The sequence below is a fragment of the Amblyomma americanum genome, chromosome 8 (assembly GCF_052857255.1).
Source record: "Amblyomma americanum isolate KBUSLIRL-KWMA chromosome 8, ASM5285725v1, whole genome shotgun sequence".
NCBI classification, from domain to species: Eukaryota; Metazoa; Arthropoda; class Arachnida; order Ixodida; family Ixodidae; genus Amblyomma; species Amblyomma americanum.
The window spans coordinates 114,318,497-114,343,271 of NC_135504.1; positions in this window are offsets into that span (position 1 = coordinate 114,318,497).

The following is a 24,775-nucleotide window of genomic DNA, read 5'->3' on the forward strand; positions in this document are numbered from 1 at the left end:
ATCATGTGTTTTTAGCTTTCTTAACGAAACGGGATTTCTCAAGAGACTCTAAATTTTTTACCCACTGGTTTGTTTGAATTTTAGTACACCTCAGCCAATTTCTCAGGCCTGAGAAGAAAGCTGAGGCATTTATTTTGATTGGTTGGGAGCCTCGATGTCCTTCCGCAGCCAAGGAAGGCTACTGAGGTTACCCGGCCCTATTTAAAGCATTTACTTGTAGCCATTTATAAAATTTGTGTATGTGTTCACTGGGTAATAATAATGTTTGAAAGCCTCTACAGCCGGGATGATTCTTACATTTCTATAATATTAAACAAAAGAATTTTCCTATACCTGGTTCTTGGCGCATGATAGCCTCAGTTGCCTATGTACCATAAAACACAACACAACACAACACAACACCTTCAACCTTCAAACCTTCAAATAAACATTTTTGAATAAACCGGCGTAAATCTTCAGTCTTCAAAGGTGCCTGGCAGACAAGCTGGTGTTCTGGCTTCTCACCGTTTTATGCTGTGCAAAGCACGAGGCATATTGAGAGACAGGTGGATTAATCGGAACCATGGGGCCGACAGCGTTTTGCTACGCGCCCGGTATGTGCACAGAGAAGCGACAGATGCAGAAACCAGCAGTAGTAAGTGATGCACACCGTGGATTGGTCCTTACTCACATAGTCCTACGCGCACACGGTGGCGTCACTGTTATGAAAAAAAAACTGGCTCTTTAGTGTTTATTTTAAATTCTACCAGAAAGCCGGCAATAGAAGACTGCGCTACTACATACGTACGAAGGCTTGGATGCTTCCGGCTGTCAGTGAATTTTGCGTTACACTGCTGCAGCAGTAGCTCGAATTTTGTAAAAAAGCGTCGATTGGGTTTTAGGTAAGGTACGAAAAGTGGCTTTAGAACGCATTGTCTAGTGGAATGTTTCTGTTCGGTTGGCATAACGAGGTTTCAATTTCACTTTATCGATCCATCATACCGCTAGCGTCATAAAACAAAATGCAAGAGAGCATCGATAAATTTTGGTGAAGAACTGATCAAACCACTCCTTGTCATTAAATCGATGTAAACTAAAAAGCTAGGTGAAGCTGTTGCAGGTGAGTTCCCTCCAGAAGTATATGTGTTTTGTGCGCCCAAATGCTCAGCAATACTATTTTCTTCCTGCAGTAATAGTGCACTATTGGCCGATTCTCTTGATTTGGAATTGCATTCAAGAAGGTGAAATCTTATGCGTCACTATAATTCCTTAACAACTTAATCCGTCATCGAGATCTTGATTAGCGCAGAATCCCGTATGGTAATAGGCACTCTGAACGGCCTACTCTACTTATTCGTGAGCCCATGAACGGCAGAAGATTGTGCGCAAAGAAGGAAATAGGCAGTTTTAGGATAGCGACCTCTAACACACTTAAGTGATAGCGTATGGTTAAAAATAGCCTGCTTCGTATACTGGGCAGTCGCCAAGCACTATTTAAATGAAGCCTCAATGCACGCAACAATTAAGCACGCTATTTTAAGCGCTTACGACATGGCGGGCGCGCAGCGCAGCACAGCCCACATTGGAGTGAATTCGCTGTTGTCCCAGCGTTTTTAAGTGCACTCACGGGCCATAAATGGGAAACCCGGATTTTGCTTCATTCCATCGTCCCTATAAAGAAATTTATGAGGAATAAATTTCCCTATTTTTTATTTTGAGTCATCATTATGCCACTCCTAGGTATAAAGAGGCGCGCCATATATTGAAAAATATGGATGCAGTACAAACAACCAGGTGGCCACACGTGGCTGAAGTTATCGCTGCGTGTCTATTTGCATAAGCTAAACTAAGAGTACGGGCGTGAGAAAGAGTGTAATGTCCTGCAAAATGCTTTCGTTTATCATACGTAAGCGGGCTGAATCTATAAAAAAATCTGCGTTATTATACGCCGTCTCGTAAACAGCGTCTTGCCGTTTAAAAATGGCTCGTTTCCTCTATTTCTTCACGCAAAGCGGCCCCCGGGCGTGCTTTATAGTATATCCGAGGAGCGCTATTCCCTCGCCATTAAAAATCGTTCGGGTGAGGTTCAGAACAACTCAAGTTCTGCAAGTTGGTGCATTCTCAATAAGGCTGCTATAATATAAGTGGTGCTTCTTTGAACCGCTTGCCGCCCCGAATATACGGGTCGAGATGAGCAGGTGATCGAAGGAATAATTCCTTGCGGCTGCACTTGCGTTACCAACGTACCTACGTTTTTCAAAGTTCGAAGTTTATTCTTGCAACTGGAAGTTGCGAGGAAAACCAGAAAAAAGCTGCAAAAACAGCTTGAAAGATCCCGAGTTCCTCGCAGCAGAGCAGCATTGACGGTGACGAAATTACGCAGGTAGAGGTAAAATAGAGGAGAAAAATAAAGTAATAAAGTAAGTTACTATGAAGGACTATGAAAAACATAATGCACCTGCCTCGTAATATGCACATAATACAAAAGGACACCCAAGAGAACTACGGAGGAGGAGGATATCAAACAAAGAATAAGGACACGAGTTGGAAAAGTAGAGATAGCAGCGAGAAACTAGTACGTGAATATTTGGCGAAGTTCTTGAGAGACATTTCATGCAGAACAAGACTTTCACGGCTGTACAGTTTATTTATTAGTGCGGCAACATATATTGCATCATTTGTTGGCCATAATTTATGCGGCATTTCTTGACGTGCAAAGGTTTTGCTCTTCCTCTAAGTTCTTCACATTGCTGCTGTGTGTTTGAAGTCTCTTGTTTCTGAAGACGGGAAGATGCATTTAGAGAAGGACATGTAGTAGAGTACCGGACTGAGTACTGCTTACGTATGCTTCTAGAAAGAAGCCTTGTCAGCCATTCAACTGTGTAATTTGCTACCACAGAATCGTTTCCTCCTCTGCCTTCTACAATTTTCTTTTTAATTTTCCAGTAATTTTTTGTATGTAACAACAGTTAAGAGTGATGTTTACTTCTTTTGTCAGCAACTGTTTCATCAATTTTCGCGGACAAATATACTAGGAGTGGTACGAGGGTGAACGAGAAATTAGCTTATAATGGCAACACAAATTCTAATCATGTCTTATCCGGCGTGCTCTGGATATAGTTCTGCGTGTCTCAAGGTTAAGCAATTCGTCACAGCATATGGAAATGACAAGGAGTATGAGCTCCCTAGAGGAAGTAAAGAATAGCCGCACACTTTGAAGTGTGCAGGTGACAGGAGCAGTTCGTGCTTAATACTTTTTTGGTAAGCGAGTATGTGAATAACTTTGTGTTCAACTTTATTTAATGAACAGGGGCACCTCTCTGTTCCTTCGGGCGTTTACGAGCTTTTCAGAAAGTTCATGAGCGCAGTTACTACATTCGAGCACAAAGTTCAGCGAGAACATGTGAAAGAAGCGCTGTGCAGGCAGCTGAAATGTCAACGTTAATAACTCTGGGAGAATTTAGACATTCCTGAAGAGCTACAACAGCTCTGTTCTGTTGAATAAAAGAAAAAAAGCTAATTTGTGTGTTTCTTTCATTACGATGATTTACTGAAAATGGAAAAAAAATTATGAAGGTTCTTTCTTAACTGCCCTTTGTACTGCGACTTTTTCAGAGACTTTCAAGAGCATAACATTTAGGGAATAACGCAAGAGCTTTTCGCCTACGTCTGTAGAAGCACGATTCTGTCCAAAGTGCAAATAAACAATGCACATATTGTTTGTATCGCCACGGTTTACTTTCTTCTTCGCAAGGAGCAGACGTGTCTTGCTTTGTTAGGAGGAAGCTGTTCCCAATGCTTCTCGATGATAATAAAGAGCTTCAGCAGGGCTGGCCGCAAAATAACGTCTCACTACGGACGTGTTCATCAGGCCGCATGCAGTGGATCTCATTATAACGGCAACAAATCCGTGCACCTCGACACAGCGACTGAGCACACAGCTCACTTTTGAAAGGCTTCCTGGAGTAAGGGATCGGCTTTGTGTGAGGCACGGCTTGTTCCGGCAAACAATGAACAAGCTCTCTGGGAACACTTTTTATCGAGCACGTTGACGGCATCCCAAAAACAAGTAGTGATGGAGTGGCGCTGACCGTGTTGTACCTCCATGCTCCTGCGGCACTTCATTGTAGTCTTTGTTTGTCGAGACAACAAAGCCACAGTCGCTGTTACCAGAAAGTCTTTGTTTCCACAGATGTGATGACTCTCTTCTTTGTTTCAGAAATTCTGATGTATTTACGATACTGCCATTAATATTCGCTAATGATGAGAAGTTGCTTGACAAAGACTTCTTAGAGTGAGTAATAAAATATATGCTGCGGATAACAAATGAGCAGCACGGCATCCTGTGGCACATATGAATGTTTTATGCATTAATGAAGCTGCCATGACCCATTTCTTTAAATAACGGGATCGACTCAGTAGATCGTCACGGAAGGATACGGACGCAGAAAAGAGAACGACGACACTGCTGTTTCAGAAAAAAAAAAGACACCACAACCGTAGATAATGAGGAACGAAAAAAAAAACATAAAAGGGGAAAACGCCACTATAAGAGAGCATCTGCTCACGCAGTTCATCGCATCAGACCATATATGCATCCGTCGCTGTTTTCTCGTACAATCAATCGATAGTTTTTTCTCGCTTTGCTACCCGCCTGGCCCAAGTGCTCGCTTCTTCAGGCATTCCTCTGCGATTTTTTTTTTCTTTTTGCCAAACCCTGCTGTCTCACTTCATCGCTAAACACAACCGCCCGAAGGACGCTCCTCTTCTGCATCGCGCACTTGCGGAACAAGGCGATGCCCAAGTAGCCCAGTTTGTTTCTGCTTGACACGCGACTGCGCCTTCTCTACCGTCAAGTCAGAGTCGAGCGGTTCTCTCGGTGCTTCTCTCCCTCGGAAGCAGCTCTCGGGGCTTCGACCGCTGCTAGCAGTCAGAGACACCACACCGCTCAGAACGGTATAACTGCAAGCATCGAAGCAGGGCTGGAAAGATCACGGAAGCGAACGCGGTGGTAAAAGTCATAACAAAATCACTCAGCGTTTCTTTTTTTTCTGTTTTATTTGTTTATGCTAGAAAGAGCAGAAAGCAGCAACAAGCTACGCGGGAAGTCAGAAATCAAAACCGCAAGCGAGATCGAACTGGAGAAAATGACAACCAAATGATCTGCCGCGACGTCGATGGTGCCTCGAGAGCCTGGAAACTGAGCAAGACGGTTTGTAATCGATTCGCGCAGTCATCTCGCCAGTTTGGAAGGCGGCATTCGTGCTTTTTTCTCTTCATACCTTCATCACTGCTTTCTTGCGAAGGAGCTGTGCTGGTGTTTTAAAGCGAGAGCTCTATTCCTCGCCGTACAAGTTACGTTTCGATGTGGGTGACACAATGACCTTCAATGCCTCACAAGGTGAAACCGAACTTAACTGCGCAGTGGTATGGCCCAAGCTATGGCAATGAGACCACGTGATCGTATGACTATGACGAAAGAGTACCTTACGTCGACCATTCACCTTGACCTTGACATTTCATTCGTGACTGTGGCCACTATATCGACAATGACCTTCTAAGCCTCACAAGGTCAAACCAACTTAAACTGCGTAATGATGTGTCCCAAGCTATGGTAGTATGACCACGTGATCATATGACTATAACCATTGGGTACCTGACCACGACTCATTACCTTCACATTTGATTTGAGACAGCGGAGGTTATGCTTAACAGAGCTTTCGGTTGTATAGCTAGGTATAGGCCACGTTTAAGCCCAATTATTTTTTTCCGAGGTTACGATAGTGTTTCTTTTTTGCTTCTGCAATATAATAGCGAACCTGCGAGGAAGCCCCCTTTGATGCTTATTTTTCGTTCTCTTGGTTTTAGGCGATGCGCTCAATTCGTCACGGCAACAGAGCGAGAAAAGCAAAAAGCAGCAGCTGTATCACGGAGTTTGGTGAATTCCTCATTTTCTTTCTCGGCATAAAATGTCTGGCGGCGCTGTTAAATGGTCGCTACTCTTTCTTAGAAACCGGGAGAAAAAAGGCACGATTCCTCTTTATTTTTCTCAGACTCAGTATTTTTGTCCTCAGAGCACGGGATACCTGCCAGGCAGAAGAAACTACGATTGGCAGACTGTCCGCGACTTTCTTCAAATCGTCTAGCTTTTCAGTCCTCGCCGATAAAGATTGGGCTAAGTATTTTTTTTATTGCCCTCAGTCAGGATTGAAACATATGAAAAGATTGATGTATTACCAGACATGAAAGAATATCTGACAATAGCGATCACCATTACAGAAGTAGTGCGTGCCACACATTAGTAATTTAACAGATTCCAAGAGAGCTGCTCTTTTTGCAATGTTTCCCTGTAGTACTGAATGGACCAAAAACTAGCGCGAAATCAAACTATGTCGCTCGAGAAATTCGGATGGATTTGTGACCACCCTTGGCATTACGTACAGCAGACCCTCGTTTCCTTCTCAGGGCACAGGAAGTGGTGTGCGAGTAAATTAGTGTGAAAAATAATTCCGAACGTGCAGAAACAAGCAAAGGGCTGGTTATCGCGATATCATGGAAGCCTTTAAAAGTTTCTTGCAAGCACTCATTTCATAAACTGCTCCTCTGTACCATACACTTAAGGACGAAAGAGAATGCCGGCATTAAGTTGACTGCGGCATAAGGGCGAAAGAAGACTCAGCATTGCGGTCCCTGCCCAGTAGAGAGTACTAAACATTTATAGCTGTGGCAACAGTTATGAACAGTTGTCATGACGGAATTTATACTTGACGTAGTGGTAGTCAGAGGCTGTGCTACAAGAAACGACGTATCACACAGCAGACGGCTCATTCATTCTGCTAACGCGAACAGAATGCCTAAGTAGGGCTCTGATAACGTGTGGTAAAGACGTAAATCTCAAATAAAAAATTAAAAACAGATAACGGTTAACTCGCGGGACATTGTTGATGCGCCCGCTGTGGCCGCAAAGTCTTAAATAAGATTAAACGCATTCGGAAAAGCACAATGCAGGGTAATGGGCTTAGGAAATACGGGTTTGAGACGCTAAGAGCTGCTGTGTTTTCCTTCACCAAAGGGAAGTGATGAAAGCAACTATAAGTAAAGCGTAAGTGCGTGTATGGAAAAATAAAAAAACATAATAAAACAAGGAAGCGTAGAGAGTGCGCAGAGTGCATTACGTCCTGCAAGAGTAATATTTGTCGGCTCTGGAGAGTCTTAAAAGAGGCGGCAATTAGCTCATCCCCTCTTTACGTTTAAAATTTTTAACTGCGTATTTGCACTTTGAGTTTTCCGCCGCATCAGCTATTACTGAGAAATCTGCATCGCGTTGAGAATAAATCGCATGCGACATGGTCTTTGGTGAATTTCATACATGAAGACAGCTGTTGGCAAATAGGCAGCTGTTCTCAAATAGGCATAGGCAGCCCTATGGTGAGCTTCGGAAAGAAAAAATGACAGGTGTAACGTAAAGATACCGGAAGCGGGCAGAGTGGGTGAGAGAACAAACACGTGTTAATTGCATCCTAGTCGGAATCAAGAGGAAGAAATGGGCTTGGGCAGGGCAAGCAATGCGAAGGCAAGATAACCGCTGGTCCTTAAGGAGAACGGAGTAGATTCCAAGAGATGTTAAAGCTTAGCAGGGGGCGGCAGAAAGTTAGGTCGGCGGGTGAGATTAAGAAGTTTGCGGGATACGATGGCCACAGCTGGCAAAAGGCAAGGTCAATTGGAGCGACATGAGAGGCCTTCGCCCTGCAGTGGCCCTAGTCAGGCTGATGATAATGATGGTGATGGTGAGAGCAGAGATAATCGCAGGATAGAACAGCCTGACTTGCGCGAAATGCCTGAACACATTTATTTTGTTCTCAATTGTATGCTTCGACCGCAGCGGTGACCTAGTGGTCTGAGCATCCACCTCGCATGCGGGAGGTGCGGGGTTCGATCCCCAGCGCCGCCGGGTGCCCACCGGTGATACAATGGGCACAGGCTTTCCCCTGGTCTGGTTCTCGGTACTTTTAGGCTGAAATGCTTGAGAAATGGGTCTTTAATTGACCCCAGCTTGAGTTGAAGAACAGTACCTTGTGCCATACCGCTCTTTGGCCACAGCTGCCCTTGCGCCATAAAAATACGTCATCATCATCATCGATTGCATGTTCTCCTTTTCTGATGGCCTTCTCTCAGTCATGGCATCGCATCACAAAAAATGCACAGCCTTTTCTATTGCCTTGTGCCATGCTTGCCTGGTCCGCGTGGTTTTGTCTTTGCTGCATCGCAAAATATTCAATACCATTCTTACGCTGAATAGATTTCATAATAATATTACCTTGGCAGGAGGAACAGCTTATAAAAGTGATTATGAAGCAGTTTTTAACAGCAAAACCCTCGCTACTGCTAAATAGCACGCTATCTTCGCGAACAGACCGCTTCACATAGCGTGGGTGCACATTTTAACGCGACTGCGTTAATGCTACAACTGCTCACCATAGCAGGTAGAAGTTAAAGATTTGTCGCGAGAGGTCGCTCGGGAAGAGCGACCTGGGTGTCAGAAGCCCCACTTGGAGCAGTGTTTTAAACCAGCCACCTGCCATTGCTGTGGCGCATCGCTTGTCCGCTGAGAGTCCTTGTAACACTCCAGGCGAGAGCGGTATGCTGACTCTCAGCGATCCATGAATGCAGAATAAAGTTCGACCAATTCCGCATATATGGGCATTGGCGCATATTTTCTACCGCATCATAGCCTTAAGGCGCAATTTATGTGGCCCCTCCAGCTTTTAAATGCAACCTCCAAACTTAAAAAAGTACATAGAATAGCTACAAATTAGTCGCTGACTACTCAGCTGTAGACTTGGCCTTGTACTGCTATGGAGAGAACACGCCGAGGCTGGCAAAATCGGAACAGGGAAATGACACAGCCACCTGCTAGCAAGCACAGGTTACTGTCTATGCACAAGGTGAAGGTGAACACAGCAACCACAACTTTAATCCCAGGCTCCTTTTTTCGGGACAAAATATTGGCGACATAAAGGGACGGTGAAGAAAAGCGTTGTCTCCGGCATTCACAATCTTTCCTTAGATCCATGCTGCGTTGCACGTCGAAGGTCTGCCGGTGACCATGTCACGCGATCAAAATGGTGCAGTTCTGGCGTTATTGCAGCCACAGGGTTTAGCACTTTTCGACCTCGGTGGTGGTCATTCTAGCGTTACATTTAATTTCCTCCCAGAATTTGGCGTGTCTGGTAGAGCATTAATACAAGGATAATCGGGAAACTGTTTGCCTGAAGGAATGCCATTGTTAACCTTGTGCCTACCGCAGCGTATCTGTAGCAGTGCATTCTACAATTGAGCACACAATGGTGCGGTTTATTCCTAGTGCCGGCCGCCGTTTCTTTATGTTAGCGAAACAAACTCGAGAGCGCTCCTGGGCAAAGATTTCAGTGCACTGCATGTCACTGAAACTATTCGGGACTTCTCCAATAATCTTGTTTCTGTAGGCAATTAAATTTCAAAATACCCTTCACCCTCAGGCCAACAGGCGTGCAGCGCCGCTGTCTTTACTCTGAAAAGAACCTTTGTTTCCAACGTAGGCTGGAACCTGAAGAAGAGAAAAAAAATCACCTATGAGTCTTAGCGTGTTTTTTCAGATTTGTTGGAAGAATCTGAGTTGGAAGAAAATATACTCGTATTAGGAAACCGTCACTCGCAACGAATAGCTCGGGCGAAAGCGCCCGTTGAAAAAAGCCAAACTGGCAACATTTTTACCCTTGAAACACCGTTCGATTTCGTATAAGCCAATAAGATGGCATGATAAAAAACTTTCGTCGACATTAAAGTATAGGGATAGGGCACACGGCAACATGTTCCTATCAGTGGAGGCTTTGAAGAAAATTGGGACTTCTGTGGTGATCCGAAGCAAGCAGGAAAGTTTGGACAGAGCCTGGCGCTGGAAAAGATGTCAGCGCAGATGGGAAACTCGGGACGCAATTTTCACAGTAATCCCAGCGACAGAGTACCTGCGAATCTAGAGCCGCTATGTGTGGCTATGCAGAGCCTGAATCAAGTCAGCTCCACTCGGCAACAGTACAGAGTTTAGATGCCAGCAAGCATATATGACACTGAGTCTGCTTTAGCATTCGATAGCGCTTTACCGAGTCGATCATCGCTGGCAGATGAAAAAAAGCTTACTACAATGACAATAAATAATTCGCTGGAGGAAAAAACTTAATAAGGACATCAGAAATTTATTATAAAGGCAGTAGTGACTTTCGAAGCATTTGCGTGAGATTATGCTATTGAAAGAAATCACAAAGGGAAGAAATGCTTTATAAGCCAAGACTTCACAAATCGAGTGTTTTTGAAGAATGTTTGGCGTCGGATAACGCTCACCGTCGGGGAGTAAGGACGCGTTTAGAATTGTTTTCAATATATGCAGCCCGAATCTGAGCGCAGCGCGCAAGCAGAACTGAATTCGGTGTAGAAAGAGCCCAAAAAAGTTTATGGAATTAGAAATAGTAAAAAAGAATATACTTCATTGTTGCCCTGAAAAGGTTTTTTTTTAGCAGTCAGCTGTATAACTACGCTGATGCTCAAACGTTCATTTAGTTTGTAAATCGATCAAAAAGTGCGGCAGTAAATGAACAGCAATGTGCAGAATTTGCGGTTCCATACACAAACACAAGGTTAAAAGAGCTTTTCCCTGAGATCAGCTTACATTCCTTCAAGCCTTAGTAATTCGATTTGGTACCAAGGCCTCAACTGGTGCCTTGAAATAGAAAAAAGCGAAACAGAAATTCGTTCGTAAGGAGCTTGTGTAAGAAAGACCATTAAAAAGAATTGACCTAATTCTTTTCCCTAAGGTGGTCCAAACGTAAAGTCTCAGCTCTTAACTGGAGCGCTGGAAGTGGCGCGGGTCGTTTCGTTTCTGGGTCATTGATAAGACGGCAGTAATTCCCCTTATCAGGCGTCTGAGCCCCACATATTAGCGCTAAGGCTCAATTTTGTAGCCATTTCAAAAGAACTTTGTTAAGCAACTTGCATCCTTCCCTGATTAATTAGCCTATCAGTACAGAATACCTTCAACAGGGGCATATTGTTACATGTCACCAGCTAGATTGGAGGAAATTCAGCTCCAGTAACTTCATCTGCTTTAAGTTCCTTGTCTCTCTCTCTCTCTCTCTCACACACACACACACACACACACACACACACACACACACACACACACACACACACACACACACACACACACACACACACACACACACACACACACACACACACACACACACACACACACACACACACACACACACACACACACACACACACACACACACACACACACACACACACACACACACACACACACACACACACACACACACACACACACACACACACACACACACACACACACACACACACACACACACACACACACACACACACACACACACACACACACACACACACACACACACACACACACACACACACACACACACACACACACACACACACACACACACACACACACACACACACACACACACACACACACACACACACACACACACACACACACACACACACACACACACACACACACACACACACACACACACACACACACACACACACACACACACACACACACACACACACACACACACACACACACACACACACACACACACACACACACACACACACACACACACACACACACACACACACACACACACACACACACACACACACACACACACACACACACACACACACACACACACACACACACACACACACACACACACACACACACACACACACACACACACACACACACACACACACACACACACACACACACACACACACACACACACACACACACACACACACACACACACACACACACACACACACACACACACACACACACACACACACACACACACACACACACACACACACACACACACACACACACACACACACACACACACACACACACACACACACACACACACACACACACACACACACACACACACACACACACACACACACACACACACACACACACACACACACACACACACACACACACACACACACACACACACACACACACACACACACACACACACACACACACACACACACACACACACACACACACACACACACACACACACACCCTCCCGATTACTCAAGGAAGTGCCGGAAAATCGATTGGTGCGGCCCAAATATTCTGCCGTCAATATCAGGTGCTATCTTTGGGTCAGTCCGCATCGACTGAGGCGTTTCTACAAAATGGCGTGCAATGAGGGGCAGGTTCAGATCAGACGTGTAGTGTAGTCTCGCAGACAGGTCAAGGATAGAAGTGGCAGGAGTCACATAGAGGGGCATGGTACTGGGCCGCCGACGACCAGGTTGCTAATTGAGTGAGAGCAGCCCGGATGCATAACCTGCGAAGCAAGACATCTTCCCAGTGATCATGGCCGCCAAGAAGGTCGGTTCCACACGATGGCAGAAGTGCTCGCTTGGCGCACCGTAGGTTTTCTTTTCATAGGAGGAGACTCCTCTCCGGGGAGGTTTGGGCCAATTAAACGGGACGTGGAGGTTTTAAGTCATGACTCGCTCCTTCCATCAAAGCTTATCGTACTCGCACTGTGAGGGAAAGTCTGTACTTATATACCTAGATTCTTCAAGCATCAGCAGCAGCGAATGCTAATTGGGCTGATTAGTCAGATGATGCCCACGGCAGCATCAAGCCAGAACGTGCCTAAGCATTCGTGTGAAGGTCGGCGTCGTGCCGACTTTTTTCTCTGTTTTCCCAGGAGTGTGGCAGAAATGCTCTCGCAAGGGGGTATCTTCTTCGAAATAGACGAAATGCATAAAGAAAATGAGAAGAAAGCCCTGACCCTATTAGGCAACATTGCGCCAGTATAGATGCTTTCGCAAGAAAACAAGGGCGTAGAGCACACAACTCCCCAGTAATAGGGTCATTAAAGGAAGGGCGCTGATGCGTATGATGAAAGATCGCTGCAAAAAAATGCCATCCAAGAAAAGGACTGGGGCAGGGAAATTAAGTGGCGCATATATGAAGAAGACAGACAGAATTGGGGCAGCGTCTTGCCCCACCAGGCGCATAAAACGGGCTGTCAGAGAAGATTCTGTCGTGAGTAGCAGTTAAAGCGGCGCCTTTATGTGAGCACTGACGCTTTAGTGCGGAAAAGGTCTTGCAAGAGACCACAAGTTTCAGACAAAGCAAGGTGCGTTGTCTACAATAGCGCTTTATATTCTTAGTGAAAACAACGCTTTTACGTGCTGCAGACCAGTAAGCGGGGTAGTTTAGGCCGGTAAGGTGGAAATTTGCGCCGGTTGGTGCATGGAAACTAGTACAAGTCTACCTTTCTTGGACCCCACTTTTTAGTGTGCGGCAAACGTGCAATATGGTACGCCGCTGTTACGAACTTATTGATTCGAAAGGTCATGTCTTCCGATCGGCTGCGAAATCTTGCGTTTAACGTTTAACCGCTGCTCGCGCCGAATAGTACAGGTTGTAGTAGAAAACGAATGGGGTGCGTTTTTGACAACAAATAACAAAAACTACAAGCGTACAGAAGAGGCACTTGCAGACCGATTGATGGCAACGCACAAAGCTATGATATGAGAAGAAATAGGATTCATATACAACTTCCCTATGGAAGTTCACTTGCTTAGATTTTCTGGGTTCAGAGAGACTAGTTTTAGCATAATTTCTCAAAAAGTGAAGTAATTTTCCTAACCTTATTAGAATAGCTAACCTGTTCAATGAAAGACAGGCTGGCTTAACAAAGTTCGAGTGTGGTTTGTTCATTTCACCGGGAACCTTGTGACTGCCTTTCAGAAATTCTAAAAACTGGTTACTATGTTACATACTGTGCGCTACATGCATCTGAATAAATAAGGAGACTAACAGTAATTATCAAAAAAGAAAGTTTTCAGTATCACTTACTCGCCTACCGCTAGTGCATCTGAGCTGCATTCTGATGCGCTATACCACAAGCAATACCTTGACGAAATAAGCGCTCTTCTAACTTAAAAAGTCTATTTCTGAGAGTTGAAGAACATGCAGCGTCACCTTGTAGAGGCCGTAGCGGCACGCGCGAAGAGGAGGAAGAACCTTAAGCGCCACGAGCCGGGGAGAACGCAGGAGGCGCCTTGCTGGCATGGCAGCCGAAGCTAGGCCGAAGCTGGGGCACTGTCAAATAAATGTGGCAGCACCGCATCTGGTACCACTGTGTGCCACAAACACCTCAGATGAAACTCTGGGTATTACTGTCACTGAGTTAATCGTATCACTGGGCAGATATTGCGCCAGCCAAGAAGAAGAAAAATGCCTTTTGTTAGAAGGGCCAACGAACAGCTACTGTCAATACTTATCCACAAATTTTCAGCAGTGAACTCTCGCTTATCCACGTGCACTGTGAATGCAAATAGCTTAAATACCTGCTGTTATGCGCCACTTCGTTCCGAGCGAACCAAGCGAAATCGTATCGCGCCACGAAATTATATTCCACGCCAGCGGACATGAGCGAATTCCAACTTCGGGACACATTAAGTTCGACGCCTACACCACAGGTGCTTTTCACATAAACGTAGCAAATAATACAGAACAAAAATAAACTCTAATTAATGTCGGGTTAGATTGTATAGCAGCCAGAGCGCAGAGCAAGCTGCTCGACTTTTCACGATGTTTTAAAAGGTAAAAATGAGCTGAACAAGATGAGAAAACTCGAGACCATCCGGCTTGATTACTTTTCGCATATTAATTTATGAAAAAGTAAGAATTCTTGTTATTTTTTACCTTTTTACGGCTCTTTGAGGTCTTTTAAAAGCGTTGCCGTTGGTGATCGTCTCATAATTTTGTATTTAAATTAGGCTTTGGAGGCGTTGTGAAAATATTCTGCAAACCAAATATGTTTGTGTGCATCTCGCTTTTAACTTGCCGTGATAGACACAGTGCATGTGCCAATGCACGCTAAAAAACCCCAGGTAATCGAAATTTCCGGAGCCTTTCACTACAGCGTCCCTCATAGCCTCAGTCACTTTGGGATGTTAAACCCCCATTAACTGAACTGAACACCTCAGCGTTATTTGTGCCAAAACATCACAAACATTTGCCCATCTTCGCTGTATTCTTTGGGACTCGCTGACTGACATCGGTAGAATGGCACGCCTAGCCTTCAAGACTCGGTCAATCACATCTGTATAAGGGTGTAGGCTGACATCAAACAAACTTTACGTACGTTTCCACCGCCTGTCATTGCGCGTTTAATTTTTGCAAAAGGTGTGACACGGAGCTGAAACAATTTGCAGGATAATACGAATTCGGCTATACAATTATTATCACTGCGGCTACATCAGACAGAGATTTTATTGATGATAGATAAGATCGACCTGAATTCATTAGTTCTATCTTCACATTTATTCATTTGATTAGAAATAGCTACCATACTCTAAAATTACTGCTCTTTTTTGCTCGCCTATTACGTTAATACAAGCCTCGAAAGCAATCAATAAAACCTTTCACTTCACTAACTTGTGGTTGGTTTATTATTAGCTGCTTATCTATTCTTAAGTGTGGCAGCTCCGAAAACTCATTTCTGTTTACACTCTAAACGTCACAGCGCATGTCACAGCGCATCTTTAGCATGACACTTGATTTCAGTTGATTTGCATTACCTGATGCTATTTTACATTCGTATGCGTTTACCGATGTCATGACTCCATCAGTGACTATGGTGTTTGTTTGCGGGACTTGTAGAAACATATTTCTGATTGCGTTATATTCTGTCTTCTGGACACTTTTTTTTGGCTGGATTTTAGTTGTAATTGTCGGCGAGAGTACTACTTTTCGAGTGTTTCTTGTTACACAGTGCTTCGTGCAGGGGCCTGCAAGGTAATCTAAATGAATAAAGACTTTAAATTTTTTTGCGCTCACGAAAACGTTTCGTCGATTCCTGTTGCCAGATTCCTCCAGTGTCTATTTTGTTGCACAGTAGTGACATGCTTAAATTCATTGCCCCACAGAGAGAAGGCACCCCCGAATACGTCCCGGAAAATTCCCGGCAATTCATCAACACTCCCGAGCTGGAGATTTTGGTACTGCGGTCATTGTTATTTGTCTATATCGCCCATTGTTCAACGTGCGCGACACAGTACTTTCCCGTCAGTAGATCCGTAGTTTTTTTCTTTTTCACTGTGCATAAGGAACCCGTATGTGTAGCTGCCCATATTTTCCACTTCATTGATGCTATCGCAGTCCCGCTGAATCAGCTCGTAAAGCAAGGCAAGACTGCTTCAACGCTAGAACCAGAAATCAAACAATTGTGCTCTCTATTGCAAAACTGTCGCTCTACCCATGAGCAATGTAATCAATTGCACCGATGCCCGTTTTCTTTAGCGATACATTTGCATTTTCGGTGCGTTGTTCTCGTCGTCGGCATACGGGAACTCTGGGCTGCTATAATGAGAAATAGACTGTGATGGAGTACCCAAACCAGAGGAACGCCGCCATAGCTGTGGGCCAGTCATTTTGTGACTACATCTTCTCAATGTCATATTGTTGCGATTTTCGCTGCTGCAATCTCGGAATGATAGGCAGCAAACATAATTTACATGCGGTTCTAAGAAGCCAAAGAAATGCCAACTTTGTTGAGTGCATATAATTGCAACTTATAAAAAAAATGCACGTCCCGGCCGTCCCTGTAGGGACCTCTAGCCGGACTTTCCAACGGAGCCACATATGGAGGAATTTCGTTTCCATGATACGTCACGCAGAGAATCATTGATATGTTTTCCATAAATCTAGGCACTGGCGCAAGTCATTTTAGAAATTTAAAATCAAAACTCGCCATGTCTTTATTCAGGGGAGCTCTCGAAAGCATGGGAGGCAGCTCAACAATTTTCTCAGAGCGTTGCTAGCCAGCCCATCTTCACCGAGATGTTAGTTTAGAATAGAGATGAATATCAAGTTCAACGATCGAAAGCTGTGCCTAGGCGGCGAAGGACGGTGTAGAAGGCGAGGAGGAGCCTGAGGAATATTTTCGACCACCTGGGATTCTTTAACGTGGACGGATGGCGTACAACACTAAGGCGTGTTTGCATTTACAAAAATTTCTTTAGATAGTCTATAGACTGTCCATAGACTTCTGTGCAAAGGTCCATAGACTGTCTATTGACAAGTGCTAGACAATAGTCTATAGGCAATACAAATGCGATAGACAGTCTATAGACAATCTATAGTTTCATGGCGATACGCTTTTAGTAGACTTTTGTCTCTAGAAAGTCTATAGACTATAAATAGAAAAAATAAATATATAAAGACTATAAAGTCTATATGAATTCTACAGACTGTCTATAGACAATTTTTATAAGAGCGGGATCTGTTATCCTTACCATGTAGTCAGCAGCCAAACGCCAGAGCTACATAGGTGCATCTGACTGCCAGGATATTATACTTTCCTTTGCTTTATTTTTATGCAGGACGACGAGGCACACACATTAACAGGGTTGTCGCTTTACGTTAGAGGATTGCGTTTCATGCAGCGCTACGCCTAGGAGAATCATTACTGAGAAGGACGCTATCTCTGACACACAATGCCACCACTTCGCGCGAGTGTTCTGGGAGTCGGGTTGCCACGGCTGTGATCCAACTTGCATTCTTAGCAACAGAGAGCGGATAGCTAGTGAGCCACCGAGGAAGGGTGCCAAGGCTCTTCCTCTGAAAAGGCACAGCTGGACTCTAAAATTGCGCTCCGAAATTCAGTTTCGTCTTCTGCAGCATAGAGCGACCGACGAAAAACGCGTTCGATTTCCTTGTGTGTAGAACATTGCGCTTCATTCTAAGCACGCCTACTTCATTTCCCCCCCAAGCCTGGAACATTAATTCAAGCAGTTCGACGGACAAAGATTCGTACCTTGCTCGAAGCCCTTGAGCTAACAGCCGACAAAACCTGCCAGGGGTAAGGAGCAATGGTATAGTTAAGGCCACATATGGCGCATCCGTTTCCCAATGCAGCTGCGAGATATTTAAAAACATCTTCGGCCGTCTGGTGCTGGAAAAAGTAACACGAACTAGGACAAGAGTAAGATAAGCAAGGAATGATACAAAAAAGGTAGGGAATAAAGAACCAATATAAGAGAGAAGGAAAGATGAAGGAGGAAAAAGAAATGGGGAAAATAAAGGTGTGAAGGAAGGAAGGAAGGAAGCAAGGAACGAAGGAAGGGAGGGAGGAAGGCAGAGAGAGGGAGGGAGGGCCTGCAGGCAGGCACGCGCGCACATAGGGAAGCGGAAACAGGGTTCAAGGCAGGCAGCAGGTACACAGTTGAAGGTTTACTTCTTGAAGCATCACGCCGAAAATAATTTTGCGACTAGCGGATGTCAAGTTCCGATCATGCATAACCATAGAGCTGATTGAGGAATTGTGTAAACTTCCTCTCTACCGTCTTTTGCAAAAAAGTAACCAGTCAACAAGACTTCATTCTCAGCAGTACAGTGGTGCCCTTAAGGCCGCCCTAAAGACCCAAATCAATCGAAAGGTGCGTAGAAGGGTTCCTCTTACTTTTGAAAAATCAGAGATTGAAGTTTGCTATCGGTTTCACGTTGACTGCTTACCCTTCGCCAGCACGGTACCTTTTTATATCTGTTTGGGCACAGCTCTTAGGTGCCCGTGATGGGCAGTGCACCGGCGCTGGCGGTGGTGTAATCGGCACAGAACGAGAGCAAAGCGGTGGACGTAGGATGGGGGGGGGGGGGGGGGGTCGCAGACAGCGCTAGGACGAAAACAAGGCGGACTGTGTACGGCGATAGCGTGAGGAGGAAAGCGGAGGGGGAGGCTACCACCGCTTGGGCGAGTGCTATCGCGCTGCGTCTGTGGTTGCTGCTGCGAAAAGCTCAGCCCGCGCAGAGGCTCGGCGGCGGTGTCAAGTCGCAGATTCCTATCTCTGCGCGCTTGGCCTAAGCCGTGATTAAGGGCCGGCATTGTTCCCCACTGCGTAATCTCCCTCCGATCGCTTCTGGGTCCAAAGGCCCAGCGTGTGCGCTCTAATTTTGCGTTTTTCGCATTTCGAGTATCGCAAACACCCAGTGAATTTTTCGTCCTTTGTACACTGATGATAATAAAATAGGTCATCTCAAAATCCAAAGCAAACACTGAAAGCTCTTGAAGGAAATACGTGAATCTAGCGATCATCCTACTGACGCCGCACATTGGAGGCTTCTAAGGTCATAACGTTTTAAATAATTGAAGTACTCGGTCGCTTGTCTTTGGCTGTGCGAGGTTTCAAGCGGATCCCCACGGAAAAGCTATTGCCGCAGTATAAAGCAAGTCTAGTCTCAAGAAGCGCTCCCACCAGTCTGAAGCCTACCGTTTTTTTTACAAAATAAGCTATTCAAATTGACTCTCAATTTACTTTCATAACGTCAACTAACAAATCAATCATATTTCTAGAAACGGACGTTTCACGTTCTTTTAAGACTTGGTCTAGAAAAAGTTGATTAACTGCCGGCGGTTTTAACGAGACAGAGTAATCTAACGGCACATTCCGTTCAAACTGGCACGTGTTCTACTTACTTTTAATGTTCACAATCGTGGGAGTTACTGGTAGGAATCCTTCCTTAAATCGTGTGCACATGTCGAAGACTTTGACTGAATACTCCTTTTTCTGTCCTCAAAGAACATGAACAGTCAAAAACACGAGTCTATTTTCATCGACTCTCAATCATGAATCAACCTCAGCAGCACTGTGCTGCTCGTATTTCGTTAATCAAAGAAATCTTGTACGTTGCGAAACGCACTTCATTATTCCTCGAACGTAGACACTGATAAGAAAGACCGATTCGAGTTCCTTATTCGTTAACATTATCGATTGCTTCATAACTACTTCGGAAACGGTATTTTATACAAACACAAGTTCTAAATAACGAATATTAAATATTCGTTGCGCCTGTAGAGGAAAAAATACCTACCTTTAAGCTTGGATGTCAAAGAAAGCTTTGTATTTTTAGTATTGTTACGTTTCGCCTGCGACGCGCGGTATAGCCGGCGCGGGTGCAACGGACGCCGGGGCTTCGTTCTAAGTGGCGGTCATTTTGGGCCCGTTCAGTGCTGCCGTAACGCCTCCCGCCAAGCGCGTCCAGGCAGGTTTCAATGACACGTGTCGTCGTGTGTGCGTGTGTGTGTGTGCATGTTGGTGCCCACGCTTGTCAAAGCGCGGCAGCCGGGGAAAGGAGCTCCCCAACTGGGAGGCGAGGAGGTCTGACCGGCACCGGCCCGGCGGACGCGCACGTCACGTCTGAACATGTCTGAGCGTCGCCGTATCGGGCGCCTCATCCCAAGCCGTTCCTTCTTGCCCTCGACTCCGAGGGTATAAAAAGCCGCTGCCTCGGACGCCAAAAAAGACTTCGGTTTCTTCCTTCGAGTAACGTGGTCGCCCTGACCGGCTGCTCTTTTGCGATGCCAGAATAAACAAGTTGTTCTGTTGCCAGTCGACTCATCCTTTGCCGGGACCTTCGGATGTTTCCAGCTTTGCCCCAGGCCGCCAGGCCAACGCTACCCTTGGGGCTTGCAACCCTTTTGCAACAACTGGTGCCAGCGGTGAGATCCCGACAACGGAGGCCAGCAGCGAAGATATGCGGTCAACTGTATGCTGAGCAGCACAACGACCATCCGGGAGCAGTGCAACGAGCCCTGTGTGATGACTGGTTGCCTGCAGCGGAACGACTGCGCTGAATTCTTGGCTGCGAGGTTTGGTGAGTGCGGGACTTTCTTCTTCTGAGTTTTGCCAGGCTTTTGTTAGTGTCAGAAACAGAGCTGGTAATTGTGTTGTCGTTGCTGCCGGGTTAGTTTGCGGCAAGACAATAGTAGGCAGTAGAGAAAGCAGCATTCGGAGCAGCCATGGATTTGAAGTCGTTGCGCAAACCGAAATTGCTGGAGCTTGCAAGAGAGTTGGGTCTGGATGTCTCAGACAAACTCAGAAAACCAGAACTGCTAAGGGCTATTCTTGAGTTAGAGGCTGAGGATGACGAGCTGTCGGAATGCCTTGAGACCATTGAGGAGAGGGAGCAAAAAGACGAGCGCGAACGTAAAGAACAAAAAGATAAAGAGAAAGAAGAGCGCGACCGTCAACACGCTTTGGAAATGAAGCGTCTCGAGGTAGAGATGGAACGCGCTCGTAATGGAAGTCAGGCACACGGTGCAGGAGAACGAGTATCGTTTAAAATGACTGACCTGATGCGGCCGTTTAAGCTTGGAGAGGACATTGGTTTGTTCCTGGTTAACTTTGAGCGAACGTGCGAGAAGCAGGGGTTCTCTCGGGAAACGTGGCCACAGCGCTTGCTCACTTTGTTACCCGGCGAGGCGGCCGACGTAGTCGCTCGCTTGAAGAGAGAGGAGGCAGAGGATTTCGACCAAGTGAAATCGAGTCTGCTAAAAAAGTACAGGCTGTCAGCGGAGGCGTTCCGTCGGAAGTTTCGGGAAAATGAAAAAGGCAGAAGTGAGTCATATACAGAGTTTGCCTACAGGCTTATGTCAAACATGCAGGAGTGGCTCAAAGAAGAGAAAGCGTTTGGTGACCACGAGAAAATTCTGCAGTGTTTCGGGCTAGAACAGTTTTATAGTCGGTTACCTGAGAACGTGAGGTACTGGGTCTTGGATAGGCCAGACGTTAGTATAGTAGCTAAAGCCGCCGAGCTAGCCGAGGAGTTTGTGACGCGTCGGGCTCGCGGAGCTAAGGACGGTCAAAAGGGTGAATTTGGCTCCAAGTCTGAGAGGCCGAAGTTCACACCCATGAGAGCAAGGGGGGACACACGTAGTGCGGATGCGAGTGAAAGCAGTCCGACCGAACGTAAGAAGACGGCGGCAGCCGAAGCCGAACGCAGAAAGCGGTTCGAGACGAGGCAAGCGCGCGTGTGTTATACGTGCCAGAAGCCGGGTCACTTTTCGGCGCAGTGTCCAGAAACAAAAAGAGAAGTCGTGTGTTTGTCATTATGTAGCACTGACGAGAATATGAAGCTTCTCGAGCCTTACATGCGAGACGTCCTCGTGAACGGGAAAGAGTGCCGAGTGCTTCGTGATTCCGCAGCTACAATAGATGTAGTTCACCCCTCTTACGTAGAACCCGATATGTTCACGGGCGAGTACGCATGGATCAAGCAAGCCGTGGAAGCTCACAGCGTGTGTCTGCCCGTAGCAAAAGTGCTTATTGAAGGACCTTTCGGAGCACTTGAGACGGAGGCCGTAGTGTCATCTAGGCTGCCCCCCCCCCCCCCCCCCAGTACCTGTACCTATTTTCGAACAGGTCCGATCACCTCCTGCGCGAGAAGGGGCTTTTGTTTGGTGAGGCTAGCGTTCAGGCCTTAACCAGATCGAGAGTTCGGGAGCTCGCTGCAAAGGCGGTAGTTGCGGGGCCGACGTTGTCGAACAATGAGAAAGGGTCGGAGGCGCAGCAAGCGGATATTCAAAGCACGTCCGAACTGAATAAAATTGAGCCTGTAGCGTTGAAGGCACCAGGTACTGGAGAGGAAATGCCCGACACGGGCAAGTTAGAAGAGCTTCCGGTCGAGCTTCCGGGACTAGGCTCAGTGACGAACAGGGAAGACACTGATCAGGTCAATAGTGACTTACTCAGTAAAGCACCGCTGTCGCCTGAGCAGAAAACCGAACTACACCAACTCTTACAAGAGTTTCAAGGTCAGTTCTCTGAGAGGCCTGGTAGGACTTCTGCCCTTACTCATGATATAGAACTTACCTCCCCAGAGCCAGTACGATCCAAGGCGTACCGGGTGTCACCCCGCCAGCGCGATATTATGGAGCCTGAGGTAAAGAAAATGCTACAGCTCGGTGTTATTGAGGCGGGTGAGAGTGATTATACCTCCCCTTTGATTTTAGTTGAGGTACCGGGCAAGGAACCTCGTCCTTGCGTCGACTACCGCAGGCTTAATTCCATCACTAAGGATCAAATTTATCCGATCCCTAACATCGAGGAGCGCCTTGAGAAAGTTAGTAGCGCTCAGTTTATTTCCACCCCAGATCTTGTCAGGGGTTATTGGCAGGTTCCACTTACAGAAGAGGCTAGTAGGTATGCGGCGTTCATTTCACCAATGGGAACATTCCGTCCTAAAGTTTTGAGTTTTGGTTTGAAGAACGCGCCATACTGCTTTTCAAGCCTCATGGACAAAGTGTTGCGGGGACAGGAAGAATTCGCTTTACCGTATTTAGACGACGTAGCGATATTCTCCGCATCCTGGTCTGAGCATATGGCACACTTGCGGGCAGTGCTAACCCGCCTGCGCGAAGCGGGCTTGACAGTCAAGGCTCCCAAGTGCCAATTAGCACAGGCCGAGGTTGTCTACCTCGGTCACGTGATTGGACAGGGTCGTCGCCGCCCCTCTGAAATAAAGGTGGCCGCTGTGCGAGACTTCCCGCAACCGCGCACGAAGACCGATATTCGGTCGTTCTTAGGTGTCGCCGGCTACTATCAGAGGTACATCCCCAGGTACTCCGATATCGCGGCTCCCCTGACGGATGCTCTAAGAAAAACAGAGCCCCAAACAGTCGTCTGGGGCGAGACAAAGGAAATAGCTTTTAGCGCCCTAAAGAGCGCCCTAACAAGCCAGCCTGTGCTACGATCGCCAGAGTACAAAAAGGGGTTCGTTGTTCAGTGCGATGCTAGTGAGCGAGGCATGGGCGTTGTACAGTGCCAAAGGGACAATGGAGAAGTGGAACACCCCGTCCTGTATGCTAGTCGTAAGCTGACCTGTCGTGAGCAGGCGTACAGCGCCACCGAGAAAGAGTGTTCGTGTCTCATGTGGGCCGTTCAGAAATTGTCATGCTACCTAGCCGGCTCGAGTTTTATCATTGAGACGGATCACTGCCCTCTCCAATGGCTGCAGACCATCTCTCCCAAAAATGGCCGCCTCCTGCGCTGGAGCCTCGCCTTGCAACAATATTCCTTTGAGGTGCGTTACAAAAAGGGGAGTCTCAACGGTAACGCCGATGGCTTAAGTCGAAGCCCCTAACGAGGGAATCCGCCTCAAAGTTGTTTGTTACTGATGTTTTCTTCCTGAGGCAGGATTTTTAACATATTGCTTTTGTTTAGTGTTTCAAAGTGATTATGTGCTTTCTAGTGCAATTTCCCAATTTGTGATGCGTTCTGAGTGCTGCTTGACTACTGTAAGGAACTAGGCAGTAGTATAAAAGGGGAAAGAGCCTGGCAGAGCTTAGTGAGGGTTGTCTCGTACTTGCTAACTGAGCGGTTGCGTTTCGGCGTAGTTCTAACGCTTGCTGGGAACGAGCACAAAAATGGCAACTCTCCCGAAGTGACTTTGCAGTGTCCTGTGTGATCCTGAACCCGAGAACGAGGCCTTCTCTGTGCGCTGCGCTCAAGCAACGTCGAGGGACGACCGGTTTCGATTACGAGCATCATCGAGCGACATCCCTCTGGACAGCGGATGCAGTCCCCTGACCATCGGGATCTCCTTCTCCCGGCGGGGCGGTCTGTTACGTTTCGCCTGCGACGCGCGGTATAGCCGGCGCGGGTGCAACGGACGCCGGGGCTTCGTTCAAAGTGGCGGTCATTTTGGGCCCGTTCAGTGCTGCCGTAACGCCTCCCGCCAAGCGCGTCCAGGCAGGTTTCAATGCCACGTGTCGTCGTGTGTGCGTGTGTGTGTGCATGTTGGTGTCCACGCTTGTCAAAGCGCGGCAGCCGGGGAGAGGAGCTCCCCAACTGGGAGGCGAGGAGGTCTGACCGG